At 44.8% G+C, this 27,497-nt stretch overlaps 1 long non-coding RNA gene across 1 annotated transcript in view; it reads left to right on the plus strand.

The window, feature by feature from the left end:
- LOC134945073 (uncharacterized) overlaps nucleotides 1-27,281 on the plus strand; it is a 104,414-nt gene extending 77,133 nt beyond the window's left edge. The window contains exons 2-6 of the long non-coding RNA XR_010182036.1: nucleotides 7,502-7,610; nucleotides 7,699-7,742; nucleotides 24,831-24,905; nucleotides 24,979-25,191; nucleotides 25,793-27,281. This is a non-coding gene — a long non-coding RNA (uncharacterized LOC134945073). The remainder of the gene's footprint in view (nucleotides 1-7,501; nucleotides 7,611-7,698; nucleotides 7,743-24,830; nucleotides 24,906-24,978; nucleotides 25,192-25,792) is intronic.
- The last annotated feature ends 216 nt before the right edge of the window (nucleotides 27,282-27,497 follow it).

A 27,497-nucleotide genomic window follows, 5' to 3' on the forward strand; every position in this document is an offset into this window, starting at 1 on the left:
CCCGAGCCATCCGTTCCTCCTAAGAAACCAGATAGGTTCAAGCGTCAGAAGGTGATTAAACAAGTTTTACCTCACTCTGACCACCTAGTGCATATACGTCAGGAACCCTGGCAAAGCCCGGGTGTACGAAGTTTGTGCCTCAAAAGAAGATGCTGGCTCGCTATCCCCTCGCGCCAGAGCTGTCTAAGAATTGGGAAACGCCTCCTCCAGTAGACTCACATGTGGCTAGGATGGTGGTTTCCTCAGCTCTACCTGGCACTACCATCACGTCTCTAAAAGAGCCTACGGATAAACGTGTCAAGGGTTGTCTAAAAGCGATTTACACCCTCACGGGTGCTGCACAAAGGCCCACTATTGCAGCTACATGGGCGGCAGAGGCTATTGAAGCATGGGCCTTGGAGTTAGAGGCTGAAATCTCCTCTGACCATGCTAGACAATGCTTGTCATATATTGTCACAGCTTCTCGCTATATTAAAGAGGCGGCTTCTGATGCCGTTATCCTAGCAGCCAAGGTTTCTACTACGTCAGTCCTGGCTCGCAGGATATTGTGGCTGAGATCCTGGTCTGTGGATCTGGACTCTAGAAAAACCCTGGAGGTACTCCCTTTCAAGGGGTATATTCTGTTTGGGGAGGACTTAAATAAGATAGTGGCTGACTTGGCTACTGCCAAAACTGCCTGTCTGCCTAATACAGCTCCTTCTGTGTCGAAGGCCAAAGGCACGTCCTTTCGCCCCTTTCATCCTTCAGGTAAAGCAAAAGGTCAGGCGTACCATAAGCAGGCCCGCACTTCCAAACCTGGTAAGCCGAAGCCCAAAAGAGCCTGGGCTGCCCATCAGCCAGCAGCCAATACCGATCAGCCTGCCACATGACAGGGCGGGCCTCCCCCTGGGGGATCCCAGGGTGGGGGCCCGGCTTCTAGGGTATACCCAGGTATGGTTGAAGACCACTTCAGATGCCTGGGTACGGGAAGTCGTCACTCGAGGTTACGCCATAGCCTTCAAAAACCGACCCCCTCATCGATTTTGCCAGACAGACGTCCCGTCGGACCAGACAAAGGCAAACACTCTGCATTCGGTGGTACAGACCCTCTTGGATACAGGAGTCGTAGTACAGGTGCCTCTTGCTCAGAGGGGCCGGGGGTACTATTCTCCGCTGTTTCTAGTCCCGAAACCGAATGGGTCCTCCCGGCCCATTCTCAACCTCAAGGCACTGAACAAGTTTGTGAAGGTTTACAAGTTCCGTATGGAAACCCTTCGCTCTATAGTTCTGGCCTTGGAACCTGGGGACTACATGGTCTCCCTGGACATACAGGATGCTTACCTGCATATTCCTATAGCAGTGTCACATCAACAATACCTGAGGTTCGCTATTGGCAACCTCTATTACCAGTTTCGGGCGTTACCTTTTGGTTTAACAACGGCTCCGCGAGTCTTCACCAAAGTTATGGTGGTGATGACGGTGGTACTCCGCCGTCAAGGGGTCAGGATACTGCCGTATCTGGACGACTTGTTAATCCTGGCAAATTCCCCAGATCTTCTCCTGCGTCATCTGGATATGACGGTCCGGTTTCTACAAGCCCACGGGTGGCTCATCAACTGGAAGAAATCCTCCCTGGTCCCTGCTCAGAGCATGGTGCATCAGGGAGCGCTGTTGGACACTCACAACCAGAGGTTGTTCTTGTCTCAGGAGAAAGTCCTGAAACTTCAGGACAGGATTCGTTGCTTCCTTTCTCCGCAAGTGTCGATACATTCGGCAATGCAGGTGCTGGGCCTCATGGTGTCAGCATTCGACATGGTGGAGTATGCTCAATTCCATTCTCGCCCCCTCCAGAAGCTGATTCTAGCCAAGTGGGACGGCCTGCCTCACCGGACCAGGTCTCACATGATCTCTTTGACTCCGGAGGTCCGTCTGTCGCTGCTCTGGTGGCTCCTGGACCGACAATTGTGCAGAGGCCGTCCCTTCTGGATATCCAACTGGGTCCTGTTGACGACAGATGCCAGTCTAAGAGGTTGGGGCGCGGTGCTGGAGCAGCACTCCTTGCAGGGTCGGTGGACCAAGGAGAATCTCTCCTCTCGATCAACATTCTGGAATTGCGGGCGGTCTTCAATGCGTTGAACCTAGCCCAGCATTTGATTCAGAATCGTCCTGTTCAAGTACAGTCGGACAACGCCACCACAGTGGCTTACATAAATCATCAAGGCGGCACTCGAAGCCGTTTGGCAATGAAGGAAGCCTCACGGATTCTACATTGGGCAGAACGCCATCTACCGGCAATATCGGCAATATTCATTCCGGGAGTCCTGAATTGGAAGCGGACTCTCAGTCGTCGGGACGTGCATGCTGGCGAGTGGGGCCTCCATCCAGAAGTGTTTCAACTCCTCGTGGAAAGGTGGGGTCTTCCAGATGTGGATCTGATGGCGTCTCGACACAATCACAAGGTTCCAATCTTCGGAGCAAGGACAAGGGATCCTCAAGCAGCATTCGTGGATGCGCTGGCAGTGCCGTGGAGGTTTCGGCTGCCGTACGTGTTCCCTCCGGTGTCACTCCTGCCCAGGGTAATTCGGAAGTTCAAGCAAGAAAAAGGAAATCTGCTTCTCATAGCTCCGGCTTGGCCCAGACGGCACTGATTCTCAGACCTGCAAGGCCTATCATCAGAGCATCCACTTCTACTTCCACAACGCCCAGACCTCCTCGTCCAGGGCCCCTGTGTCTACCAAGACCTAGCCCGGCTGTCTTTGACGGCGTGGCTCTTGAAGCTTCCATCTTAAGAGCTAAGGTTTTTTCTGAAGAGGTCATTAAAACTATGTTGCGGGCCCGGAAACCGGCCTCTGCTTGGATTTACCATCGGGTCTGGCATTCCTACTTTGTTTGGTGCGCATCTAATCATTATGACGCTTCCAAGTTTAGTACAGCTAAACTTTTGGCTTTGCTACAGCAGGGCCTAGATTTAGGCCTGCGTCTGGCCTCCCTCAAGGTTCATATTTCTGCCTTTTCAGTGTGGTTTCAGAGAAAAATTGCGACTTTACCTGATGTTCATACTTTCACTCAGAGGCCTATATTTACTAAAAATCCGAGTTTGCCCGATTTGTGTTTTTTTTTTCTAAGTCCCAATCCGGAAATTCACTAAGCACCAATCTCGGCAGTGTTTGGACTATTCGTAATGGTTTGATTTGCAAAGTTCAGAAATACGAATGAATAGACCATCGGTCAGACGCGGCGGTTATTTTATACAATACGGGAATTCACTATTCATTCGTATTTGGATGTTAGTCTCTGAGTGCTCAAATGCGGTCATATTTTTTTGCGAATCGTTAAAAAAAGCGGCAAAAAAATAGACCTGCTTTTTTCAGGCGTGTTTACATGTGTTGCAACTCAAAAATCAATCACACCTGAATACGGATGCCTATAAAAGGATGTTAGGCCCAAATCAATCCACCTACACTCAGAAATGGCAGCAGGACTGTGGACCAGTGATATTTTGTGTGCTGTGGGATTCCTCAGACTGAGACATCAGCCTGTAAGTAACCAGGCCAACAAACTGAACATGGTCAGCAGGTTGTACAGGTTCCGCGGAGGCTGCGCAGGCCTAGTTTTTTTAGGGGGCGTTTAAATTTGAACGCATTGTCCGATGACAGGGTCATACAGATGTTCCGTCTAAATCGTAACAACATTTTCCGTCTGTATGACCTTGTCAAACTGGGCCTAGACCCTGAGACAGCACGCTCTCACTCTGTCTCAGGCCTGCACAAACTCCTGGCTGTGTTGCACTTTATGGCTACTGGTAGCTTTCAGGCTGTGTCTGGGGATGTCATAGGAATCTCACAGCCCTCATTTTCGAGAATATTAACACAAATGATGTATACCTAACTACCTCTTCTTCTTTTTTTGTTTTTTTAATTTCTCGGTGGACAGTTCTGTCCTAAAATCTCATGTTTATTGTTCTTTCAAATATACACACAGGTGTTGGCTGTTTTGCAGCCCCACATCGATGCCTCAATCTGCTTCCCTACCCAGGAGTCTCAGTGGCATGCTGTCAGGGTAGATTTCTATGAGCTGGCTGGCATGCCCAATGTGCTTGGAGCCATAGATTGCACACACATTCAGCTGAGACCACCTAGGGGCAGTCAGCACATATATACTAATCGCCATCAAGAACACTCCACAAATGTGCAGGTGGTTTGTGATGCAAATCTCAAAATAATGAGTGTTGTTGCTGGTTACCCTGGGGGCTGCCATGACTCCTTCATCCTCAGTCAGTCATCCCTCTTTGATAAGTTTGAGGACGGACAAATGTCAGAGGGATGGCTGCTGGGTATGTAATTTGATATGTGTAGGCCTGCGTATACTTTGTCCAAATACAAGGGCAGATGTATTAACCTGTAGAAGGCATAAGGAAGTGAGAAACCAGTGATATGTGCAAGGTGATAAAGGCACCAGCCAATCAGCTCCAATATGTAAATGAACATTTAGGAACAGATTGTCCGCTGCCTTTATTACTTTCACATATTACTGGTTTATCACTTCCTTATGCCATATCACTGGTTTATCACTGTGGGGCAGGTTAATACATCTGCCCCACAGTGTGTTACTTATGTGTTGCTGTATCTTAACATGAATCACGTTACTATATCTGCCTTTTAGGTGATGGAGGATATGGCTGTTTCTCTTGGCTTCTAACTCCATTGTCCCGACCTGATACCCCTGCTGAACACAATTACAATCATGCACATAAGTCCATGCGGAATGTGATAGAAATATGTTTTGGTGTGCTGAAATCTAGGTTTCGGTGTCTGGATAAGTCTGGTGGCCTTTTGTTGTATAGTCCCTCGAAGGTGACTCAAATTGTGTTCTGCTGCTGCTTTCTACATAACGTGTTTGCAACAACATCTGCCACATGTTGAGGAGGAGGAGGAAGAAAGCAGCCAGCAAGCAGAGGAATTAGAGACATCTGGTGATACTTGGAGTACAGATGTAGGGAGGCAGGTTAGGCAAGAGCTCATCACTCGCTATTTCTAAGGTAAGTTTGGTTTGCTTATTTCATTTGTTGTGTAATCATAAATAGATGTTGGCCCATTTTTATTGTAAAAACCATTACTCAGAATGTGTTTGTCTCCTTGAGACATACAAACATACCCTCGCTTTATGCAAAACTAATGTTGCATGTGTATTGTGTTTATTTTAAAAATCAAACCAACAGATTATGAGTGGCATGCATTAAGTCTGGATAAGTGTTCGTAAACTTGCACTGATAATTTATTACAAGCACACCTAATCCACATAGTAATTTATTTAGTATTTTACTTTATGATTGTGTGTAACGTCCTAATGCACAGGTTCTCAAACTCGGCCCTCAGGACCCCACACAGTGCATGTTTTGCAGGTAACCCAGTAGAAGCACAGGTGTATGAATTACTCACATACACATTTTAAAAGGTTCACAGGTGGAGCTAATTATGTCACTTGTGATTCTGTGAGGAGACCTGCAAAACATGCACTGTGTGGGGTCCTGAGGGCCGACTTTGAGAACCTGTGTTCTAAATAAACAGTACTCAACATATAATATGTTAGCCTTGAGGAATACATGTGTCCCTATGTGTGATGCTCCATCATATTTAAGGGACACAAACTTACTCTCATCCAAAATAATTTATTTCGTAATGTTTGCTGCAGTAAACTTGCTGATTTGTAAGTACCATAAATACACAGTTTGCCACATATATACATTATTATACACATTTTTTTTTTGTTAAAAATTTATTATTTTTTGGTTTCTGCACCATGTGTAATAACATTATTACTCATTTTTAACACACACAAACATGGCCCAACAATAATGACATTCATTTTGGCAATGAATTATCTCAATTCAATGACAACATATTAAAAGCTTTTTACGCAACTCAATTGTGTTATTCTTGTAATGTTGTTTAGAGAAGAAAAGTAAAATAGTTAACAATCACATTGTAATGTGGATTGGCTGCAGGATAGGAGAATGATTGGAATCTAGAAAGAGTAATGATTAGAAAAAAATCAAGTGGTCTGGTTACTTCCTGCTAACATGTATGTGGCTGCTTGGCAATGATTGTGTGTGCAGGATAGGAGAATGATTGGAATCTAGAAAGAGTAATGATTAGAAAAAAATCAAGTGGTCTGGTTACTTCCTGCTAACATGTATGTGCAGCTCCAACAACATTTCCCTCCTCCAAAAGAAAACAAAGATGGTAAAGAATAAATGTGCGTACAAATTTTATGCTGTTTGTACCACTTATAATTAATGATGTTGTATATATTGTCAAGGAGCTAAGTGTTATATATATTTTGCCAAACATACACTTACTAACTATTTTGAATTACTTCTCAGAAATGTAAAATTTGTTTGTTTTGTGTTAATTTTTTTGGGTGCCTGCTTGTCCTGCCCTTTGCCTTTTGCACTGTCATGTTGTCGTGCTCTGGTGGAGCGTCTTCGTGGTGATGAGACTGGCGTGATATTTGGAGTAGTCGTACCAGAACTGCTGCTTGTTTGCGGTTGGTGCATGGATCTGAGTGTTTCATTCAGGTTAGTGAGGGTGGCATTGAGTTCACGTGTAACAGCATTTTGATTGTCTACAATTCGGAATAAACTTTCATGAATCTTTTGATTGTTTTGAAAAATGTTCATATAACTTTGCTGTTGTCTGTGCTGTTCTTCCATTAGTCTGTGCTGTTCTTCCATTATGCGCTGTAAGTTACCCATGACCTGTGTAATGTCTGTACGCATGAGTTCCATGGTATTGCCAATTCTGGTTGTTTGTTAATTTTGTCTACTCATATTTCTGATTATTCTTCTGAGGTGACATGGTAGGCTTGCAAACATTTGTGTCTGCCTACGCAGGCAATCTGCATTAGTGGCCTGCTGTCTAGCCCAAATGGTCCAAAACACCTGATCAGGGCCTTGTGTTACTGGTGTTGTTGGGCTGTGTTGTGGTGGTGGTGTGCTTTGCTGTGGTGGTGTACTCACAGGTGCTGGGGGGCTGATTCCTTGGCTTAATGGCTGCATTTCTAAGATGATTGTCTCCTCCATGTCACTGTGTTGCTGTTGTTGCGGAGGGATGCTGTTACCAGGACTAGAAGCTGGAATGTTGAAAAATTTGCTGTTAGCTATCCATATGTTTGATAAATGAAAACAAATCACTACACATGGCACACATGTCATTCACTGTTGCTTTCAGATATTCTGCCTAGCAACATCATCACTCATAACTTAAATACATACATATGCCTGTTTGTGGCAAATGTGTCTGGTTACTTAATTGTGAAAGCAAACACTTTAGTTTTATTGTAGATCAGACATACTCCACCATAAAAACACATTGTAATCCATAATGTGTTACCTTATAGCTTTTCTAAAACAAACATAGTAATGTTTTTATATGTATTTGGCAATGTGAGCTCAAACACACATGTGAAAATTTGATAAACAACCTTGCTATTTGCAAATATTAAACATGAGTTTCTGTTGCAGCATCTTACACACAATGTGCTACTGTATGGCTCAAGTGGACATACATATCTTTACTGGATGTGGACAAGGCCATTTTGCTTGGATTCCATTTCATGTTTTACTTACTTCGGTAAGTATATAAGTTTTTGATGTGTTTCGACTTAATGCGGTTAAGAAAAAGTTTGATTACGATCTAAAATTGTTTACATTTATTTCAGTTTGATACAATCAAGATGAGGGGAGTGTGGATGACGTCTTGGAGGTGTGTCCAAAATTTGGAGTGGGGCGACCGAACATACTGTCGATAATCTTCGTGGCGGGGTAGCCTGCTGTGGTTGGCCCAGGACATCAGACCTTGCTTTCTTTGCTGCCACAGGTTTTTTGTGGTGATGTCTTACAGAAGTCCCACTTCTGCTGCTCCAGACTTCTTTTGATGGACCTATTAATGAAAGTGAAATTTTGTTATGGCCATTCCTTTACAAACATACCCTATACTGCAATGGACACTTTACCTGCTTCCGCGGCATCATCATCATCAGATGTGCTGGGAGTTACTGGAGGATGAGTAGTACTGATTTTTTCAAACACTGTAAAAAAAAAAAAACACTCATGTATTCATGCTATTGTTGATACATCCACCCATTATGCTTATAAACATGTATTCTTTAAGAAATGCTTGCTTTAATTTTATGAAAAACAAAAGGCCCGGAAACAAAAAAACCACTACATAAAACATTGTCCAATAGCCATATGCACTATGGAAAGTTCAACACAGGAAAACATGTACAGGACACTGACATAGGCCACAAGTAAAAATACATACATTAACAACAACAATTACACGTCTTCATTTTGTAATGAAAGGAAAAATATTACAGATGCAATATATAAATTGCTCTGTGATGTGGCACTCCAAACACACATTACCACTATATGAGCCAAACAACAACAACAACAACAAAAAAACAAATTAAAAAATTACACGGCAGTGTTGTGTCACGGTACAAATACAAACTCAAACTGAACAAACAAATAGTGTTTTTTTTTATAAAAAATATTACATTCTGTAATAATGACATTACACATGTAAGTGGTTTGCAAACCACTTTCCACTACTCCAGCCTCTAACATGACAACCACTGTTTTTGAAACATTGCACATGGATAACCTAAATATAAAACATAGTCCAAAATAAAAAACAAAAAATGTCCAAAAGGAAAACATTATTGCAGGACAATTCAATGACACACCAAGTCCAAACTACACACGCAAAATATACTGGAAAAAAACACATGACATACAATAAAGTAAGATGTTACATTGGCTTTTGTATAAAACATTACCCAAAACAATGTATTTGCTGACACACACTTGAAGATGGGAGTAATATGCAACGTGACATGACACACATTAAAAAAAAAAATAAAAAAAAAATAAGGTCATAGAATGTTAATGCAAATACACATGCGCACCATTCTTCCTGGGCCTATCTGAATCCCGGACATGGGTTGCAGAGACTACTTCAGGAGGTATTAAACTCCACATGGGCTCCTCATACTCCAGATATCTTGCAATATAGGGCTGGCCACCACAGTTTTTTCGAGACGACTTCGCCTCCTTGGCCATTTTGGACTTGACATGTCGCTTTATGTCATAGTACCGTTTGCGGCACGTGTCCTCCATCCGCTTGACCACCCCCTCACTATTGACAGCAGCAACAACTTTTGCCCACAACACCGTCTTCCTCCATGTCTTCCTCCATGTTGGCACCTTGGCGGACTCAGGCCCAAATAGCTGCCACTGATACTTCATCAGCTCACGCACCAATGCCACATTTTCAGCAAAACTAAACTTTGCATTCCGCCCAGTCTTAGTAGTGGTGCGTGGCTGCGGAGCTGTCTGACTGTCACTATCACTGTCACTTGAGGCTGCTGCAGCAACCTCACCCACCTCCTCCACCTGACCGACCTCCTCCCCCTCACTCACACCCTCCACCTCACCCACCTCTGAGTCACACATAATTGTGTGTCTAAACACTTAACACAGAAAAAAAATAGACAAACAACACACTCCTCCACTACCACTACACAACTCTCACACACACACACACACACACACACACACACACACACACACACACACACTGACAAGGGACTATAAAGAAAAATAACTTGGACAAAAAATGAGACAAAACCACAAAAAACAAGACTACAAGAATGACAAGATGACTTTCAAACACAGTACCACACTCAGAAATCGCTACCAACACTCCTCACCAAACCACAAATTCACCTACCTCCACAGCACAACCTCCCTCCTCCTCACCACTAACTAAACCTACGAGGTGCGGACAGTTTGGGGCATATTTATATGGTTGCGCACAGACACTCCTACATCTGAAACACAACCAATCACGAACGGGGATGAAAAACGAACCTAAAAGTGAAAATGCGGCCGGGGTCTTAAAAAAACCCTGCCGCGTTTAACTTAGAAAAAATACCAGTAAAAACAACCAAAAGACGTACGCAAATGACAATGACAGCCGAGAATGGTCCAAAAAAAACGACTGGCATCGACATCGGAAAACACGAAAACCATAAAGTCGACTGCTTCGTAACTTTGCGTATATAGTTTCAAAAAGTTGCATGAAAATGCACCCGATACAAAACGAGTTTAAACACTACACAAACCGACTCAAACACGAATATTAGTAAATATTGCCCAGGGTGTGTTGCGTATCCAACCTCCCTATGTCCCGCCTGTGGCTCCTTGGGACTTGTCGGTGGTTTTGGAGGTGTTGCAGGAGCCTCCATTTGAACCTCTTGGTTCAGCTGACCTTAAGTGGCTTTCCCTTAAGGTGGTGTTCTTGCTGGCTATTGCCTCTGCTAGAAGAGTGTCGGATTTGGGTGCCTTGTCTTGTAGTTCCCCATATCTGATTTTTCACCGTGACCGGGCGGTTCTTAGGACTCGTCCCGGATATTTACCTAAGGTGGTTTTTTCGTTCCACCTTAATCAGGAGATTGTGGTTCCAGCTTTTGTCTCTCCTGATTTGTCTCCCAAAGAGCGGTCTTTGGATGTGGTACGGGCTCTCCGTATGTATGTGAAGAGAACTGCTTCTCTTCGAAAGTCTGATTCTCTCTTTGTTTTGTTTGGATTTCACAAACGTGGCTGGCCTGCTCACAAGCAGACCCTGGCCAGGTGGATTAGAATGGTGATTGCACATGATTATGTGAAGGCTGGTCTGTCAGCTCCTGTTCACATTACGGCCCATTCTACTTGGTCTGTTGGATCTTCTTGGGCGGCCCAACATGGTGCGACCCTTGACCAATTGTGCAAGGCGGCTACGTGGTCCTCCAGGAACACGTTCATAAGGTTCTATGCCTTCGATACTGCCACTTCCCAGGATGCTTCCTTTGGATGCCGGGTTCTTGTGCCCGCTACAGTGCATCCCCTCCCACAAGGAACTGCTTTAGGACATCCCCATTGTCCAGACTTGTGGAGCCCAGTGTACCCCGCAGCATAAAACGAGTTTTATGGTAAGAACTTACCCTTGTTAAAACTCTTTCTGCGAGGTACACTGGGCTCCACAAGGCGCCAACCCTGACGCACTTAGCTTCTTTGGGTTGATATGGCATTAGCTGCTGACACTTCTCTTGTCGTAAGAGTGTGGTGTATGTGGCTACTAACCGTTGTTGTCTCTTTTCCTGCTACTGCATTGGGCTGGTTAACTAAGCTGAGCTCCTGTGCTGGGAGGCGGGGTGATATAGGAGGCGGCGCTGTGCATTCTGGGAACAGTCAAAGCTTTGAGCCTGTTGGTGCCTCGGATCAAGATCCTACTCTACACCCCATTGTCCAGACTTGTGGAGCCCAGTGTACCTCGCAGAAAGAGTTTTAACAAAGGTAAGTTCTTACCATAAAACTCGTTTTCTTTTAGTCCATAACTAGGTGTGTGGCAGATGTACTGTGGGCACATAACTGCCGGTGACACCTGCAGTTCCGCGTCACAGTAGTTGGGTGTTGCGGGTGGCTACTTGTTACAGACAGTCAGCTATGCAGCTTGGAGGATGCACTGTATGGTCCTTTTGGCTTCCCGATCTTGCAGCGTGTACTGTCAGGTAAAGTATTGCACTTCGGGGTGAGGGAAAACACAGACATAGACACTCACAGACATCCCCCCATCTGCTTCCATAATATGTAAAAAGTGGACTCTGCCTGTTGTAATGTGTAAAAAGGGGGACTCTACCTGCCTTAATGTGTAAAAGGGAGCTCTGCCTGCTGTAGTGTGTAAAAAGAGGGACTCTACCTGCTGTAATGTGTAAAAGGGAGCTCTTGCCTGCCATAATGTGTAGAAGGCCCTCTGCCTGCCATAATGTGTAAAAGGGAGCTCTGTCTGCCTTAATGTGTAAAAGGGAGCCATGTGGCCATGCCCATTCCCCATAAAGCCATCCCCCTATATTTGTGGGGGGGGGGGCGCCGAAGCTGTTTCTTGCACACAGCGCTAAAATGTCTAGTTACGGCACTGCCATCAATGTTGTCTGCCAAGGCTGATGCCCAATGTGATAGTAGAGGGCGTGTAAAATCCAAAAAGCCAAGGTTCAGTAAAAAGAACCAAAAAAAGAAATTTAAATCGTCTGAGGAGAAACGTAAACTTGCCAATATGCCATTTACGACACGGAGTGGCAAGGAACGGCTGAGGCCCTGGCCTATGTTCATGGCTAGTGGTTCAGCTTCACATGACGATGGAAGCCCTCATCCTCCCGCTAGAAAAATTAAAAGAGTTAAGCTGGAAAGAGCACAGAAGAACTGTGCACTCTGAGATGGTATCACAAATCCCCAAGGAGAGTCTAAGTGTGTCGGCGGTTGCAATGCCTGAACTTCCCAACACTGGACGGGAAGAGGTGGCTCCTTCCACCATTTGCACGCCCCCTGCAAGTGCTGGACGGAGCACCCACTGTCCAGTTCCTGATATTCAAATTGAAGATGTCACTGTTGAAGTACACCAGGATGAAAATATGGGTGTTGCTGGTGCTGAGGAAGTTGACGATGAGGATTCTGATGGTGATGTGGTTTGTTTAAGTCAGGCACCGGGGAAGACACCTGTTGTCCTTGGGACATAGAAGCCCATTGTGATGCCTGGGCAAACTACCAATAAAGCCACCTCTTTGGTGTGGAATTATTTCTCCACAAATCCGGACAACAATTGTCAAGCCATCTGTTGCCAATTGTCAATCTGTAATAAGTCAATCTGTAATAAGTAGGGGTAAGGATGTTAACCACCTAGGAGCATCCTCCATTATATGTCACTTGCTGTGCATTCATCAGAAGTCAGTGTCAGGTTGTGAAACTTTGGGTAAGAGTGTTAGCAGTCCACTGACACCTAAATCCCTTCTTCCTCTTGTACCCAAGCTCCTGCAAGCCACACCACCAACTCCCTCAACGTCAACTTCCTCCTCAGTTAGGAACATCCGTAGTCCTGCAGGCCATGTCACTGTCAAGACTGAGGAGTCCTCTCCTAACCGGGATTCCTCCATAGGATCCTTGAGTGTTATGCCTGCTGTTGCTGCCGCTGCTGTTGTTGCTGCTGAGAGTCGATCGTCATCCAAGAGGGGAAGTCCAGTAAGCAATTGACTGTCCAACAGTCCTTTGTGAGGAAGATGAAATATGACAGCAGTCATCCTTTTGCAAAGCGGATAACTGAGGCCTTGACAGCTATGTTGGTGTTAGAGGTGCATCCGGTATCCACCATTAGTTCAGTGGCACTTAGAGATTTGATGGAGATAGTGTGTCCCCAGTATCAAATCCCATCTAGGTTCCACTTCTCTAGGGAGGCGATACCAAGAATGTACACAGACGTCAGAAAAAGAGTCACCAGTGTCCTACAAAATGCGGTTGTATCCAGTGTCCACTTAACCACAGACATGTGGACAAGTGGAACAGGCAGACTAAGAACTGTAACAGATGTATGGCCTCCCGCATCGGCACTAGTAGCAGCATCTTGCAAATGCCAACTTGTTCCTAGGCAGGCTACACTATGTATTACCGCTTTCCATAAGAGGCACACAGCTGACAACCTCTTACGGAAACTGAGGAACATCACCGCAGAATGGCTTATCCCAATTGGACTCTCCTGGGGATTTGTGATATCGGACAATGCCACCAATATTGTGCGCGCATTACATCTGGGCAAATTCCAGCATGTCCCATGTTTTGCACATACAATTAATTTGGTGGTGCAGAATTTTTTTGAAAAATGAGAGGGGTGTGCAGGAGATGCTGTCGATGGCCCGAAAAAATTGCGGGCCACTTTCGGCATTCTGCCACTGCATGCCGAAGACTGGAGCACCACCAAACACTCCTGAACCTGCCCCGCCATTAACTGAAGCAAGAGGTGGTAACGAGGTGGAATTCAACACTCTATATGCTTCAGAGGATGGAGGAGCAGCAAAAGGCCATTCAAGCCTATACATCCACCTACGATATAGGTAAAGGAGGGGTAATGCACCTGACTCAAGCACTGTGGAGAATGATTTCCCTCTTGTGCAAGGTTCTCCAACCCATTCGAACTTGCCACACGTGAAGTCAGTTCAGACACTGCCAGCTTGAGTCAGGTCATTCCCCTCATCAGGCTTTTGCAGAAGCAGCTGGAGAAATTGAAGGAGGAGCTAAGACAGAGTGAGTCCGCAAAGTATGTGGGACTTGTGGATGGAGACCTTCATTCGCTTTGCCAGGATTCAAGGGTGGTCAATCTGTTGAAATCGGAGCACTACATTTTGGCCACCGTGCTCGATCCTTGGTTTAAAGCCTACATTGTATCTCACTTTTCAGCAGACACAAGTGTGCAGAGGTGCAAAGACCTGCTGGTTAGTAAATTGTCAACTCAAACGGAAAGTGACCCGTCAACAGCTCCTCCTTCAATTTCTCCCGCCACTGGGTCTGCAAGGAAAAGGATAAGATTTCCTAGCTCACCCACTGGCAGTGATGCAGGGCAGTCAGGATTGAAAGCTGACATCTTGCCCGGACCAAGGGACCTGCCAGGGGGTTTATTTACTAATATTCGTGTTTGAGTCGGTTTGGGTAGAGTTTAAACTCATTTTTTATCGGGTGCATTTTCCTGCAACTTTTTGAATCTATCTACGCTAATTTACAAAGTTGTCGAGTTATTGGTTTTCGTATTTTCCGATGTCGATGTATGTCATTTTTTTTTTAGCCATTTACGGCCGTCAATCACATTTGCGTTCGTGTTTTTGGTGTTTTTACTAGATTATTGACAATGTTAAACGCGGCAGTGTTTTTAAGCAACTACGGCTGCATTTGCACTTTTAGTTTCGATTTTCACCTACGTTCGTGATTGGTTATGCTTCAGATGTAGGAGTGTCTGTGAGCAACCATATAAATATGCCCCAAACCGTCCGCACCTCGTGGGTTTAGTTAGTGGTGAGGAGAGAGGTTGTGCTGTGGAGGTTGGTGAGTAGTTGGTTTTTGGTGGAGTTTTTTGAGCGAGTTCTGAGTGTAGTATTGTGTTTGTAAGTAGTCTTGTCATTCTTGTAGTCTTGTTTATTTTAGGTTTGTCTTATTTTTTGTCCTAGTATTTTTAATTTGGAGTCCCTTGTCAGTGTTTGTTTGTGTGTTGTGTAGTGGTAGTGGAGGAGTGTGTTGTTTGTCTTATTATTTTTCTGTGTTAATTGTTTATCCACACAATTATGTGTGACTCATAGGTGGGTGAGGTGGCTGAGGTGAGTGAGGTGGAGGGTGTGAGTGAGGGGAAGGAGGTTGGTCAGGTGGAGGAGGTGAGTGTGAGTTTAGTGAGGTGGAGGAGGTGGGTGAGGTTGCTGCTGCAGCCTCAAGTGACAGTGACAGTCATACAGCTCCGCAGCCACGCACCACTACTAAGACTGGGCGGAATGTAAAATTTAGTTATGCTGAAAATGTGGCATTGGTGCGGGAGCTGATGAAATATCAGCGTCAGCTATTTGGGCCTGAGTCCGCCAAGGTGCCAACACAGAAGATGTTGTTGTGGGCGAAAGTTGTTGCTGCTTTAAATAGTGAAGGGGTGGTCAAGCAGATGGAGGACACGTGCCGCAAACGGTACTATGACAAAGCACCGTGTGAAGTCCAAAATGACCAAGAAGGCCAAGTCGGCTAGCAAGACCGGTGGTGGACAGCCCTTTATTGCCAGATATCTGGACTATGAGGAGCTTATGCGGAGTTTAATCCCTCCTGAAGTAGTGTCAGCAACCCATGTCCGTGATTCCGATTGGCCCAGGAAGGATGGTGAGCATGTGTTTTCTTAATAACATTTACAAACATTTGTTATGTCTTAATGTATATTGAAAATGTGTGGCATGTGACGTAGCACATTACTACCATCTTCAAGTGCCCGTCACCAAATACATAGCTTTTGATAATGTTTACTCCAAAAGCCAATGTAGCATATAACAGTATTGTATGTGATGTTGTAATTTACATTTATATTTAGCATGTGAATTTGTAAATTTGTGTGTCATTGAATTGTAAAGCAGTAAGATTGTCCTTTAGCACATTTTAGTGTTTAAAACTAGAACTCTGTATTTTCATACAGTTATCCATGTGCAATGTTCCCAAAATATACGTTATGGTAAGAACTTACCGTTGATAACGTGATTTCTCTTATGTCCACAGGTATCCACAGGATAACATTGGGATATGCCGGAGCGACAGCGGAAATGGCACCAAATAGTCACGAGCTTTCTGGCCTCCCAGGATGCATCGGGGCTTCTCCATATAATCCCGCCCACTGACTCAGTCAAATCAGTTCTTTCCACAGCAATTAGGAAGGAGCATCAGGTTGAAACATATTCAGGCGATAAGAACACACATGCACACCCTTCCATGCAAGAGGGAAGAGGTTTAGTGATTGAAAAGATCGTCAAATCAGGTGCGTCAGGGTGGGACCCCTGTGGATACCTGTGGACATAAGAGAAATCACGTTATCAATGGTAAGTTCTTACCATAACGTATATTTCTCTGGCTGGGTCCACAGGTTATCCACAGGATAACATTGGGATTCCCAAAGCCAGTTTAGTGGTGGGGATGCTCCTGATTAGACAGGAGAATCTTTCGCCCGAATTCAGCATCATGAGAGGCAAAAGTATCCATGGCATAATGTCTAATGAAAGTGTTAATGGAAGACCATGTGGCTGCCTTACAAATCTGTTCTGCTGAAGCACCATGTTGTGCTGCCCATGAAGGACCTACCTTACGTGTAGAGTGTGCAGAGACATTAGCCAGACAATAGGCTTCTGAAATTGCCATTCGGAGCCATCTTGCCAGCGTCTGTTTACTAGCAGGCCATCCTCTTCTATGAAATCCGTAGAGGATGAAGAGAGAATCTGTTTTTCTGATGGTACTAGTACGATCTACGTAGATTCTTAAAGCTCGGACCACGTCCAGCAATGCTTCTCCCGCAGAAAGTCACGATACCTGAAAAAGCTGGGACTACAATCTCTTCGTTAAGGTGAAACTTTGAAACCACCTTCGGAAGATAACCAGATCTAGTTCTGAGAACTACCTTATCTGGAAAAAATATTAGCAAAGGAGACTTACACTACAGTGCTCCTAAATCTGATGCTCTTCTAGCTGGCGCCATTACCAGTAGAAAGAGCACTTTAGCCATTAACCATTTAAGATCTGCTCTCTTAAGTGGTTCAAACGGAGGTCCCTGAAGGATTTTAAGAACTAGATTCAAATCCCAGGCAGCTGCAGGAATAACCAACGGAGGCTGAATGTGTACAACTCCCTGAAAGAGAGTACGCACATCCTTTAGTCAGTAATTATCTGAAACCACACAGTTAAATGCTGATACTTAAACTCTCAAGGAAGCTACTTTCAACTTCTTCTCCAATCCTGCTTGAAGAAAATCCAAAATCCTGGATACTTTAAAAGATCTTGGATTCAAACTTCTTTCACTATACTAATGAATAAATACGAGCTTAAGAAGGCTTTCTTTCTCTAAGCATAGTTTGAATTACTTGTTTTGAAAATCTCCTTCTAGGATAGAGGTTTCAACAGCCACGCCGTCGAAGACGGACGATCCAGATGGCTGTGACAAGGACCCTGCATTAGCAGATCTGGACGTTGAGGGAGCAGTATTGGTGCTTCCACGGACATCCTTAGTAGATATGTGTACCAATGCCTTCTTGGCCAGGCTGGAGCTATTAGAATCATGGCTCCCTTTGCTTGCTTTATTTTCCTCACTACTCTGGGTAACAGAGAGATTGGAGGGAACAGAAATGCCAGATGAAATTTCCAATTCACTGACAGTGCGTCCACAAAGATCGCTCCGGGATCCTTTGTTCTCGATCCGAATATTGGAACTTTGTTGTTGAAACGAGATGCCATGAGATCTATCTCTGGCAGACCCCATCTGTTTACTAGAGTCAGAAACACTTCTGGGTGTAATGCCTATTCAGTTTCCTGAATGGAGTGTCGACTGAGAAAATCCACTTCCCAGTTCAGTACTCCTGGAACAAACACTGCTGACAATGCTGGAAGATAGAGTTCTGCCCACCTTAGTATGTGAGTCACTTCCTCCATCAGTCTCTTGCTGTGAGTTCCTCTCTGATGATTGAGGTACGCTACCGCTGTTGCATTGTCTGAGTGAATCTGGACTGGTCTTCCTTGCAGACTGTCCTTTGCCTGAACTAGAGCCATATATATGGCCCTTATTTCTAACAGATTTATTGGCAGGCGACTTTCCCTTATGGTCCATTTTCCCTGGAACCAAAGGCTTTCGAGCACCGCTCCCCAGCCTTGAAGACTGGCATCTGTTGTCAGGACTTGCCATTCCTTTATCCAAAAGGGTCTCCCCTTGTTTAAATGGTCTGTCTCTAGCCACCACGCTAGAGACCTTTTTACGTTTACTGGAAACTTTAACATCTGCTTTTTTATTGTCTGATGATTTCCGTTCCATTTGGTCAGAATAAGGTGCTGTAAAGGTCTGGAGTGGAATTGTGCATATTCCACCATGTCGAAGGTTGACACCATCAGACCCAACAGTCGCATTACTGCATGGACTGACATTGTCTGAGTGTGCAACGACTCCTGAGTCATGACCGCACCTTGGCTATCTTTTTCTCTGGCAAGAAAATTCTCTGTAGACCTGAGTCCAATATGGCCCCCAAATGAACCATCCGTTGTGACGGAATCAGAGACGACTTTTCCCAGTTTATGAGCCACCCCTGTCTTTGTAGACAAAATACTGTCTGTTGAAGGTGGCTCAAAAGCAATTCCTGCGAATGTGCTAGGATTAACAAGTCGTCGAGGTATGGAAATATTCTTATCCCCTGCTTGCGGAGATAAGCTGCCATAACCCCCATAATTTTGGTAAACACCCTGGGTGCTGTTGCTAGCCAGAAGGGCAAAGCTTGGAATAAACTATCAGTATATTTTTCAGATTGTGGGAGGAAACCGGAGTACCCGGGGGAAACCCACGCAAGTACGGGGAGAATATGCAAACTCCACACAGTTAGGGCAGTGGTGGGAAACGAACCCATGACCTCAGTTCTGTGAGCCAGAAATGCTAACCATTACACCGTCTGTACTGCTTGGAGGATGGCAAACCTGAGGTAACATTGATGAGACCGTGCTATAAGCACATGTAGGTAAGCATCCTGTATATCCAGAGATACCATGTAATCTCCCGGTTCCATTGCCAAAACTATGGAGCGTAACTTCTCCATGTAGGACCATGGAACCCAAATGTATTTGTTAAACATTCTGAGATTGAGGATTGGTCAGAACGACCCATCTGGTTTCTGAATCAAGAAAAGATTGGAGTAAAAACCCTGTCCCCTTTGCAACAGGGGTACTGGGATAATTACACCAGACAGAAGCAATTTCTGAACTGCTTCTTGCAAGACCCTGGCTTTCGATTCTATTTGAGACGGGCTGGTACAAAAAACCCTTTGAGGAGGTTGCCTCCTGAAGGGGAAACCATAACCGAGGGGTGGTCTTCTGTATACCGGCGGTCGGGCTCCCGGCGCTCAGTATACCGGCGCCAGGAGCCCGACAGCCGGCATACCGACACTTATTTTCCCTCGTGGGGGTCCACGACCCCCATAGAGGGAGAATAAAATAGTGTGGCCACCGTGCCCGTAGCGTGGCAAGCGCAGCGAGCCCGCATGGGGCTCATTTGCGCTCGCCACACTGTCGGTAAGCCGGCGGTCGGGCTCCCAGCGCCGGTATGCTGGTCGCCGGGAGCCCGACCGCCGGCCAGCCGTAGTGAACCCTAACCGAGAAATACCACCTTCTGCACCCAAGCATCTGTCGACGACTGTTGCCATATGTGTGCAAACTGAAGGAGTCTGCCCCCCACCCTGGAATCCTCCAGGCCCAGGGCCGTATCTTCAGGCTGATGGCTTCTGTTCAGGTTTGGAAGCTGGCTTTCTACAAGCCCCTTGCCATCAAAATGGCCGAAATTTAGAACCCCTAGTTTTAGGATTATAACTAGCCAGAAATCTGACCTTTTTGAATTCAGCTTCCGATTCTACAATATCTGACAAATGTTTTCCAAACAATATAGTACCAGTGAAAGGCAATGCTTCCAACTCTTTCTTGGATTCTGCATCTGCTTTCCAAGTGCATAGCCAAACTGCTCTATGAGCGGCTACTGGCTTTAGAAGCAATCGTACCCATGTCAATTGCTGCTTCTTCCAAATATTGGGCAGCTTGTCTTTTACGGCCTAGATGAGACTCCTGCTCCCTGGTAGGAGGGGAGAGGCCATTCTCTAGTTCCTCCCCCATTCTACCATTGCCCTTGCCATACAGGCTAAAGCCATAGCATGCCTTGTCACTGCCCCTGAGAGAAAAAATTATTTATTTATTTTTATTATTTTTTTAAGAAACTATCTACTCTTCTATCTGTGACATTATTTAGTGAAGTAAACGGCAATGGTAAAATAGATCTACGCACAAGTCGAACAACATGTGCATCTACTCTAGGAGGAACTTCTCTTTTTGAACAGTTCGCAGCTGGAAAGGGATAGTAAGAATCCCTAAAACAGTTAACAAAGCTGCTCCAGGCCAGGCTTGAACTTACACCCTTTAGCATTGCTCAACAGATACTGTCTCTGGAGCACTGTTTAAATACAGGTGCCTTAGATTTTGACACTGCTTTGGCTGATTCTTCCAGAGACATAATAGCCTTCATGCATCAATAAGGTCAGCTATATCTGATCATCATATGGGGTATTGGAATTCATCTTGTGTAGTCTGTAACATGGATGTATCTACCCTGGTTTTAATAGCCTGGCTATTTGTAAAAGCTGCCTGCATGGGTTAATAGTGTAACCTATTCCCGGGGGTAGAACTGCAGGTGCTAATCTTTGCCAGCAATTGCAGACAAGGTCTGTGCAACCACACCCCTCTAGCAGGGCGTTGCCCCTCATAAGTAAGATACTGAGCTATTCCATGCAAAATCACTATACCAGATAAGCATGTTAAGGGTGTAGGGCCCTGATAAAAGTATCTTCGTCACTTTTGCCGCCCACAGACAAGGTAAATAATAAATTTTTACAAATACTACACTCTTTTGTGACTGAAAATCACTTATATAGATATAGAAGTGATATCAATCTGACCACAATCCATGTACCTGATTTGAGGTTCAGAACAGAACTGACAACACTTATAAAAGTCAGCATACATACTAGCAGTCAGTCACATGTTAAAACATTAGACATTGTCATATGAGAATACAATCACCATTATATAACTTACAAGTAAGTGGGACAATTGTATTTCTGTTTTTAACTGTTTTTTTTAAACATAACATGCAGAAACAACAGTAATATACAGGTCTCATATGCAATATGTACAAAAATTAACAATTCATACTAACAAGTAGAGAGAATTTTAGTACTGTATAACCCTTCCTCCATAGAGCGGAATACAGGCAGACTCACCACACTTCCATATCCATCAATACCAGTGGCGTGCGGTGAGGTCAGTGGCTGGTGAGGCATGCCCGCTACCAGCACTATAGCTGGCGCCAGAACCCGCTACTGTACTGCCACCCACGCCAGCTGCCAATGCCTGCTAAAGTCACCACCAGCTACAGCCCCCACCGCTAATTCCCAATCCGATGCTGCCGCCTATGCCCGTTAAGTCTGGGCAGCAGAGATGCCCGGGGTTAAGGACAGCAGCGGAGAGACTGCCTGGAAGCGGGATTACAGCTGCAGGCCCCTTATACACCGGCACAGATACAGTAATCACCCCCCTCCCCTTACACCCCGGCACAGAGGCAGTAATCACTCCCCCTCCCCTTACACCGGCACAGATGCAGTAATCAATCACCACCATCTCCCCTCCCCTTACTCCCCGGCACAGATGCAGTAATCACCCTCCCCTTACTCCCCGGTACACACGCAGTAATTCTCCCCCCCCCCCCCGCTTATACCCTGGCACACACACAGTATACACCCCCCCTCTTTATACCCTGGCACACATACAGTATCCACCCCACTCCCCTTACACCTGGCATACATGCAGTAATTACCCCTCCCCTCCCCCTATACCCTGGCACACACGTAGCGACTACCAACCACCCTTCCTTTCCTTATACCCCAGCACATAGCCACATATCCCCTTACACCCCAGCACATAGCCACATATCCACTTATACCCCAGCACATAGCCACTTATACCCCAGCACATAGCCACATATCCCCTTATACCCCAGCACATAGCCACATATCCACTTATACCCCAGCACATAGCCACATATCCACTTTTACCCCAGCACATAGCCACATATCCACTTTTACCCCAGCACATAGCCACATATCCACTTTTACCCCAGCACATAGCCACATATCCACTTATACCCCAGCACATAGCCACATATCCACTTTTACCCAAGCACATAGCCACATATCCACTTTTACCCCAGCACATAGCCACATATCCACTTTTACCCCAGCACATAGCCACATATCAGGTAATATCTCCCCCCCCCCTTCCTCCTTCTTCTCAGTGGCACATCTCTATGCTGAGCACGGCTGTGTACAGACCATGGGTTGCCCGGAGCTCTGAAACACAGAGCGCAGGGCAGCCCATGGTCAATACACACCAGCGTTCAGCGCACGGACACCGGGAGATGAGATCGGCTGGCTCTTTGGCCGCGCTGCTAGTACAGCGGCGGGGCAGCGCGGCCGATGGTAGTGGACTCGGGAGTACAGTATGTCTGGCTGCGGCGCCTCCCGTAATTGTGTTACCGGCGCTTACCTGTAATGAACAACCCACGCGGCAGTGAGAGCGGGTACCCCCGGCTGTGAGAGTGGCAACCCCCGGCTGTAACAGGTGAGCGGGAGCAGCGGCGGCCTCAAGGAGTCCCTGTGGTGAAGGTGGGTTGGACCAGGGAGAGCTCTGAACCTGGTGCCCAATCACATCTTCCTCAGTGACAGGGACGGCCTTTCACATGGCCTGCAAGCACGCCCCTGTCACTGAGGCACTCATACTAGTGCCGCTTACAGCCGTTTTTTTAAATGGGCTTTTTACTGCCCATTGTTTGGCGCCGCCCCCGTTTCTGACACTTTATCATTGGCTTCAGGAGGCACCACTCTTGGTGCCTCCAAAACTAATTTAAACTTGCTTTAACACTGTAAAAATGATTACAGTAATATAAAGCATATACTTATGACACTTTGTGTCATAAGTATCATCTTTGTATTACTGTAATCATTAATGACAGGGGAGGCACTGCCTCCCCTGCCTCCCCTGACTGCACGTCCCTGATCAATACGCTCGCAAGATGCTGAGTGGATTCAGATGCTACTGGTGTACACTGCCGTTCAATTAACTGATGAGAGACACGGACACTCACTAATGGACACAGACGCTCAGTGAATGCTACGTGTATGCAGACGCTACGGCCTGTGACTCGGTCTAAGCGGCAACTCTAGTGTACACAACCGTAGCATCTAAGCTGCGATCGAGTACCCTCGTGGTAGCGTCTGAGACGGAAGTGAGGTCAATTAGTTCATGGACGGGAGATGCATGGAAACTGGTCATGAACTTGGGGGAGGGGCGGCCAGGAGAGCATCTAACTCCCCCCGTTGACTTAAACTTTAAGGATCGCGGCCTCAACCTAGTCCTGGCGCCTATGATCCCTAAAGCATAGCGCTGTCGCACCTAAGAGTGGTCGGCGCATCAACACACTGTTTGTAGTCTCCTCCAATACAGTGTAGCTGTGTCCGGACCCCCTAGTAATAGGAAACCGATGACTTGCCTTCTCCCCATGCTCCGGCCACAGCCTGGTTACGTCTGCTGGACCTGCTAGAATTATCCGACACAGACGCCCATCGAGACAGCACTAAACCGCGAAGGTAAGCGTTGTTGCGACCCGTTGGAGAGTTGTTGGAGCGACTCTTTCTAATATGCGTTTAAGACACTATTAAGAAAAGTCACAAAAAAAAACATAGTAAGACTATAAAAATAAAATAATAAAAGCTTCAGGCTGCTATTAACTGCAGCCCTGTGACCATGGTCCGGCTCCAGCCACACCAAACAAAAAAAATTATTTGACTGTGTCAGTGGGCGGGATTATATGGAGAAGCCCCGATGCATCCTGGGAGGCCAGGAAGCTCGTGACTATTTGGTGCCATTTCCGCTGTCGCTCCGACATATCCCAATGTTATCTTGTAGATAACCTGTGGACCCAGCCAGAGAAACAGTGGTTTACATGTTGGAGGCTGGAGTAGTTCTAAGACACTTTTCAACCAGTGATGTGTTATTTAATGAGGACAGAATGTAAACCTGTTTAAAGCAAACACACTATTTGGTCGCTCAGTGTGAGGCTGTACTTGTACCCTGACACAACACTGCTGAATCAGTTACAGTAATATTATGATGGTTATTATTTTTATACAATGCTTTACTTAATTATTTGGTGATATTGTGCTAGTGTGTGTTTGTAGTGCCACATCACAGAGGATGTACCATATTCCATATTTCATTAAGTACATTAGATTAGAAAAGCAAGATGTGTGTGATTTGTATTGTTAGTGTTTGTATTTGTAATTTTGTCTGATGTCTGTGGCCTCTACATTATCTCCTGTGTTGCACTTTCCAGAGTGCATATGGCTATTGCGCAATATTCTTATGTTAATGTGTGTGTGTGTGTGTGTGTGTGTGTGTGTGTGTGTGTGTGTGTGTGTGTGTGTGTGTTTGCAATATCCGATTAAATAATAATCTATGTTTTTTTTTTAAAATACAACACAAAATCAATTAATTTGGTGTAATGTTTATAAACATAATAGCTGGAATTTACAACAATTGTATTATTAAATATATATATTTTAATCCTGATGTACAGTGTTGAAAAAAAGCACAACTGCTCACCCTACTGTCACTCCCATGACATCTGATGATGATGACGCTGCGGAAGCAGGTAAAGTGTCCATTGTAGTACACGTTATGTTTGTAAAGGAATGGCCATACAAATGTTTTCCTTTAATTACTAGGTTCCTCAATAGAAGTCTAGAGCAGCAGAAGGCGGCCTCCTGAACCACACCAAAAATGGACACATGTGCCAACAAAGAAAGCAAGGTCTGATGTCCACTCCCAACCACAGCAGGCTACCCCGCCACGAAGATTGTCTGCAGTTTCTTTGGTTCCCCCACTCCAAATTCTGGACACACCTCCAAGACGACAACCACACTCCCCTCATCTTGATGGTGAGTAAGAATCTATAACAAAATACAATATTAATCATCTCTTAATGATCCATTTAATTATAATCATAAACTGGCCAACCAGCAAAATCACCCATACTTACTGAAGAAAATAAAAATTCTAATGGAAATAAAGCCAAATTGCCTTTTCAACATCCAGTAAAAATATGTATGTCCACTTCATCCATACAGTAGCAGGTTGTCTGGCAGATGCTGCAACATAAACACATGTGTAAGCTTGTCAAAGAGTAAGGCTGTAATCCTCTGTTTAACGTGTTTTTTTAACAAACATTGCCTCCAACATGCAACAACATTACTATGTTTTTGGTTAACACAGTAAAAGGCAAAACATTATGTTTACAAATGCACCTTTATGGTGGAGTATGTATGATATACCATACAACTCATGTGCTTGCTTTAACAATGAAGTAACCAGCTAAATTTGGCACAAACAGGCATATGGATGTATTTAAGTTATGAGTGATGTTGTTGCTATGCAGGCTATGTACAATCACCATTCAAATACATGTGTTCCATGTTTGTTGCTTTGGAGTAATTTTTTTGAACATATGGATAACTAATCACAAAATCATTGTCCTTCCAGATTCAAGTACTGCTACCACATCCCTCCACAACACCAGCAACACAGTGACATAGATGAGACAATCATTTTACAAATGCAGCCAGTATTTGAAGGAAACACCCCCCCCCCCAGCAGTGTGAGTACACCACCACCGATAAACACACCACCACCACCACCACCACAACACAGCCCAACAACGCCAGTAGCACAAGGCCCTGATCAAGTGTTTTGGGATAGTTGGGCTACACAGCAGGCCTCTAATCAGGATTGCCTGCATAGGCAGACACAAATATTTTCAAGCCTACCATCTCACCTCACAAGAATCAGCAGAAATATCAGCCGCTAAAATGAACCAACCACGAGAATTGCCAATACCATGGAAATCATGCGGGCAGACATGACACATGTCCTGGGCAACTTACAACGCCTAATGGAAGAACAGCACAGACAACAGCAAAGCTACCTCAACATTTTAGAAACCAATCAAATGCTCAATGAATCTATAACCAGAATTTTAGAAAATAACAATGCTGCAATGCGTGAACTCAATGCCACACTCACTAACCTCAATGAAACACTCAGCTCCCAGCACCAACAGCAACCAAGCAGCAGTTCTGGTACGACAACTCCACTTATATCACCTGTGTCCTCACCACCAAGGTGCTCCACCAGATCACGCCCACAGGACAGTGGTAAAGGCAAAGGCCCGTCCAAGCAGCCGCCCAAAAAAATATAAATAATATAGATACAGATTTCTGTTTAGTAGAAGAAAACAAACACAGTTACTAAGTGTATGATTGTCTGTATATATATACCACTTAGCACATTACTAATTTAAACAACATCATTAATTATAACTGTTACAAACAACAAAAGGTATTTTTTCATGACAATGATTATTGACATTCTTTGTATTTTTTTTTGAGCATAAAAATGTTGTCTGTGCTACACATTGTCCTTAGCATGCAGAAATAAGTCTGCATTATTTGATTTTCTAATGAATACTTCTTGATCCCAATCAGTCTCACATACTGCAGCTTCACTAATTGGCAGCCATACAGAATGTCCTTAGCATGCAGATATACGTCCGCATTATTTGATTTTCTAATGAATACTTCTTGATTCCAATCAGTCTCATATCCTGCAGCTTCACTAACTGGCAGCCATGCACATTATCACATGACCCATACAACTTACAATTTAACATTTTACTCATTTACATTTCTAAAATAGGCGACATTACAATCATAACAGTATTGTGGTACAAGAGAGTGTCCTAATATGTTGAACCTAAATTGTGATTATGACTTTTTTAAGGTTTTACATTATTGTCCTGCCCTGTTTGTGTGTTGTAAAAAGGACTAATATGTTTTTAAAACATGAAGCATAACAAAACAAAAAAAAACATTTCAAATGCCAAAGTATTGTGTGTAATAATGGATCAATCTTGTTTACTGTGTTGAGTCTAACAAATCTGCAGATTTCCTCCAGCAAACAGAAACAAATAAAATTTTTGGATGAGTCTAAGTTTGTGTCCCTTAAATCCCATGGAACACCACACCTGTATTCATCATTGATAAGATCTTAAATGTGGCGAAGTGTTACGTTAAGACATAGAACACATTCATAAAGTAAATACAGGTTGAGTATCCCTTATCCAAAATGCTTGGGACCAGAAGTAATTTGGATATCGGATTTTTCCGTATTTTGGAATAACTGCATACCA

This window comes from Pseudophryne corroboree, chromosome 7, assembly GCF_028390025.1.
Source record: "Pseudophryne corroboree isolate aPseCor3 chromosome 7, aPseCor3.hap2, whole genome shotgun sequence".
Lineage (NCBI taxonomy): Eukaryota > Metazoa > Chordata > Amphibia > Anura > Myobatrachidae > Pseudophryne > Pseudophryne corroboree.